Source organism: Sinocyclocheilus anshuiensis, unplaced genomic scaffold (assembly GCF_001515605.1).
Source record: "Sinocyclocheilus anshuiensis isolate Anshui unplaced genomic scaffold, SAMN03320099.WGS_v1.1 scaffold1531, whole genome shotgun sequence".
Lineage (NCBI taxonomy): Eukaryota > Metazoa > Chordata > Actinopteri > Cypriniformes > Cyprinidae > Sinocyclocheilus > Sinocyclocheilus anshuiensis.
In genome coordinates this window covers 934,389-939,331 of record NW_015551200.1, presented here as the reverse complement: position 1 = coordinate 939,331, position 4,943 = coordinate 934,389, and the positions used below count along the sequence as shown (strand labels likewise).

Genomic DNA, 4,943 nt, shown 5'->3' with positions numbered 1-4,943 from the left:
GAGCTTGTAACACTCCAAAGAGAAAGGAAAAATTGAAATCGCATCATATGACCCCTTTAAACTTTGAAACTGTTAGTTCATCTTTCTTTTCTGCTCAAGATGAGAACGTTTTGATTATTGTAGCTACATTGTTTTTAGTAGGCTAGATACTGCTTTTAAGTAAAATATTAAAATAGTATAGATTTCAGGAGGAAAACCTTGAACAGAAACAGTTTTTTTTTGTCACATGGCCTTGCATGTATCTAAATGTAAAAATACAATACATGTAAAAAAAAAAAAATTTTTTATTTATTTTTTGTCCAGACCTTTGCTTGGAAGAAAATATAGAGGCCGCACTTCTTGGAACTTTAATTGAATACCCCTGACTTATATCATAAAGAAATACTTTATTTGTATGGTTTTGTAATATCTGTGTCAAATATTTCCTTATGTGTCATGGTAGATCTCTTATTAGAGTCTTATTATAGAATTTGATTACAGAAAAACTGTTTTGATCATGGTAATGGATTAAAACATATAAGTAACAGGCTGGATGTACATTAACCTTACATCTTAACACCTATTTTTTTACAAAGCAGATCATAGATCATATATTTTGTCCATAGTCTATAAAACAGCTTCGCAAATAGGAAGATTTCAATACATGAGGATTATGAGTGGGATTTTTTTAGTGAGCCTTTTTTAGACTCGACTCGGACTCATGACCAAAGACTCGAGACTTGACTCAGACTCCAGCGACAAAGACTTCAGACTTGACTCGGACTCCAATTGTGAACATCTCTGGTTTGAAAGCAAAGAAATTAAGACAGTCAGTCATGACAAAAAAAATCTTCCCAGGGGATGGGATGAGTTTGCATCCCTGTCTCAAGAATATAGCCTATATTGCATTTTTTTTTCTTTAGCCACTATATAAATAACTTGATGATATGGTGGTGAAAACCGTGTCCAAAGGATAGTATAGAGTGTAAAACATGAGAACCGAGCCACTGTTTTGATAGGCTACTCAAAATATCTTAGCAGGGGTGGCACTTATTTTTAGTCAACACAACCGCAAGCAATAGCTACTGAGCATCGCAACTAATTTTTCAGTCTCAGATCACATGATGTGTGATTCTGTGCGTGTGTGCCATTACTTCAGTGCTTGTGAGTGTGATGGAGCTGCAGCAGCGTTTTCCTGTGTCTATGAATGAATATGAAGAGAGTGAGACGACAAAGATGAGAGGTGCTTCTCAAACAGAAGATGTTTATCAGTGTCTTCAGTACAGACCTCCTGCAGCCCAAGGAACTATTAACAGTACAACACTGCTCTCAAGTAAGACAACATGAGAAGAATGGTTGGAATCAATAAATAGAATTAACTTGCATATAATTTGTAATCAAAACTATTGTATTAATCTCTATTAATCTTTGTTTAACAGAGCAGAGTGAAAGGAAGTATGTATTTTTACTGTTTGCCAACATTCTTATCTCAGCCATCATCCTTGTCATTGTGGGCCTAAATTGTAAGCATCATGGCACAGCAACATTTTAAACTCACACACTAAATAATAATCTAAATATGGATTGTGACAGTAATGAGTACAGTTCATGTAGTTTCACTGAGTATTCATGAATATCACCTCCCTCCCCCAGATTTTCACAACAAAGAAACACAACCAACAAAAGGAGAAAACTTTTAATTTTATTTATTTATTTATTTATGTATTTATTTATCTATTTATACTGGTGAGAAGAAACTAATTTTGTTAACTATTTTTCAGCCTGTGTGAAACATTGAAAAGCTGGATAAACTGTGTGGCACATAGAAACTTACTTCATTATCAGATTATCAACAATTTGTTATATTTCTGTATCTTAAAATTTCACATATGTTATTGTTCTTAAAGGGATAGTTCACCCAAAAATGAAAATTTGATGTTTATTGTCTGTGCGTGTTTTTTTTACTCTCATAGATTTTGTTACCATTGCCATGCATTATACAACTGATAGACTGCAACGGCTGGAGTTAAAAATCTTCGTTTGTGTTCTACTGAAGAAACAGTCATCTACATCTTGGATGCCCTGTGGGTAAGCAGATAAACATCAAATTTTCATTTTTGGGTGAACTATCCCTTTAAGGCAGCGATAAGCACTGTCTTTTGAGCTAAACCACAAAAGTGTTAAAATGGGTCTGTTGTGGTTTTCCTCTGAAACAGTCCTACAAAATGATTATTAATACAAAGGCACTTTTAATGGTTTCTAGATTATTCAAATATTTATAATTTCTTCAAACTACAAACAAAAACATTTTATGTTTTTTTTAAACAAAAAAAACAAAAACAAAAAAAACAATAGTGTCATTGTTCGGCTGAGTACAGTTCAGTGTTAATTTAGTTCAGTTCAATTACTGTGTAAAATCTTCAATTATGAGTTCAATTCAGATGTAAAGTATCATCCAGCTCAGTTCAGTTCTCATCCAATAGTGTCGTTTCAGTCAATTCAGTAATATTACTGAAAATTATGTGTCCCCAACTAAGCAAGCCAAGGCAAGGCAACAATGGCAAGGAACCCAAACAGTGACAGAAATAATATATATATATATATATATATATATATATATATATACACACAGAACATAGATCTACTGGATTCTGTTTAACACAAAATTGCAGGGGACAGTGAAGAGACGTGCATGTGGGAACAGGAAGTGTGGTCGAGCGTTTGGTTGTGTGATTGTGTTTAAATGTAAAGAAGTGTGTGAGAAAAAAATAATACATGTAGAAAAGATATTGAATATAATATACTGTAACTTAGTATAAAATTGAATAAAATATAATTAAATATAACATATAAATATTTAATGAGCTTTTTTCCCACTAGGAATTTTATTATTTTAAATCAATAAAATTATTAAGTCAAGTCAAGTCACCTTTATTTATATAGCGCTTTTAACAATACAGATTGTGTCAAAGCAACTGAACAGCATTAATTAGGAAAATAGTGTCAATAATGCAAAATGACAATAGTAAAAAAATAGTATTATTATTATATGTTTATCATTTCACATTCTGTGAACATCAATTTGATACATTTCTGTAAAAATGTCCTTCTGACTATTTCTGACTATCACTGGTTGTGCCTCAGGATGACAAAGATCACGGCTGTGACATCATGATGGCTGATGTTGATACAGATCATGGAGAAGGATTTGTGTGTGAGAGGAGAGTGAATCCCATAGGCACAGCTTTCTAGAGCTTGTCTAAATGTTATGAATTTGGCTTATTTTTTGTCTTAATCATCATTACTATTGCCACCTTCTTCTCTAGTAGCACTTGTCCTCATAACTCCAGTACTTCAAAGCGATCCAGGCCATGCCATCAATGGCTAGGAATTTAGAATTTGAGCTTCAAATTCAGCATTCAGAAGTTCAACATCAAGAGAGCAAATATATATGTTTTGTCTTGTTTTTTAAAATTATTTTATTATATGTCTTTATTATTATTTTAAAATATTTTATACATTTATAAAATAATAACATTTATGCTTGAATTCACATTGTTTTTTTTTTTGTTTTGTTTTTTTGCTTCTTTGCTGTTCCTGTATAGCCTCGTGTATAATGTTTAATGCCTTATCTGTGCAAGGCAAAACTCATCTCTGTAATTAAGACAGAATAACTGTATTGTCTCTAGAAGTTACAGATAAGAAGTGGTCTCCCTTCAAAATTGTTTTATTGTTTAAAAAAAAAAAGAAGAATTTTCCATTGTCTTTTTCTTATTTTAAGAACACTTGATGAATTGGTTTCAAGGCAAGTGGAATCAGGCAGATCTTTGGATATTTAATAAATTCAGATAATTTCTTATGACCACTTGGTTTCCGTTCTCTTGCTCATCCCCTGCATCTGCCTTGACTGACTGAATATTAGACTATATAAAGATCTCAAATGAAAACGGATTACATCAACTAGCTGACTACTTTAGGCCTATGCAAACACCTTACAGAAGTGATCAAGTCTTAACGTTTCGCATTTCCCGGGTTCTAGCTCCCCCTTCCTGTTATGTTTTGAAGTGTTGAACCGTTTTAACCGTTGTTGCAAGTTACAAAACAACAACAAAACGTAAACCTAACTAGTAACATCACGCTGGTATCCTCAGTTTAATTTTTAATCAAAATTATATTATGGCTATAGTGTTTCTATTCTTTGACAGAGCACGTTCACTGATCAGAAAGAGACCAACAGAACAGGCCATTATTCAGGTAGGCTATATCAAAGATATTACTTTATAACGTAGATCTTTGCACTAACTAAAACTGAAAATCATTTGTTGTTTTTATCTTTTCATATTTCATTGCAGTAGAAAGATGTTTCATAAGGAGTTATTGCGGCGTTAAATATCAAACAGCGATTTATAATGAAACGTTTATAGATATACTGTTTACAGTTATTGTTTAGTTTGTATTTCATAAGGTTCACTGAGCATATGTACATTTCTCAAAACAGTTCATGCTTGTGTTACTCCATGTAGGGATGGAAACAGGAGATTCTCTTTCACGGTGGCTGAACTCTGATGTCTTAATCGTGTTTGTGGTGTTGCTGTTGCTCCTCCTGCTGGTCACCTTTGCTGTCTGTTGGCTCATAAGACGACATCACACACAGAGACCCACAGAGTTACCCTAAACCTACCCATCAGAACTAAGTGCCTCACCCAAACCCTTACCCTAAACCTAACCTTTACCCAATTATAACCTGACCTCTAAAACAAAGTCTTGACCCTCAAACAAGCATTTAAAGGGGTCTCAGAAAGTGAGGACCGGCCAAAATGTCCTCTCTTAAAAAATTTGTCTTCACTCCGACGGTCTAAAACTCACACACACACAGAGTGCACACACACACACACACACACAGAGAGAGAGAGAGAGAGAGATGTTTACCATAAACACAATATCAATCCCATGTACATCAAGAG

The 4,943-nt window shown here is 33.6% G+C and overlaps 1 protein-coding gene across 1 annotated transcript in view; it reads right to left on the bottom strand.

The window, feature by feature from the left end:
• The window catches only part of LOC107663407 (RING finger protein 214-like), a 35,531-nt gene extending 31,755 nt beyond the window's left edge, over window positions 1–3,776 (bottom strand). Inside the window, exon 1 of the mRNA XM_016453627.1 lies at window positions 3,766–3,776. The gene's annotated coding sequence lies outside the window, so the exon portion shown is untranslated. The remainder of the gene's footprint in view (window positions 1–3,765) is intronic.
• Window positions 3,777–4,943: the final 1,167 nt, after the last annotated feature.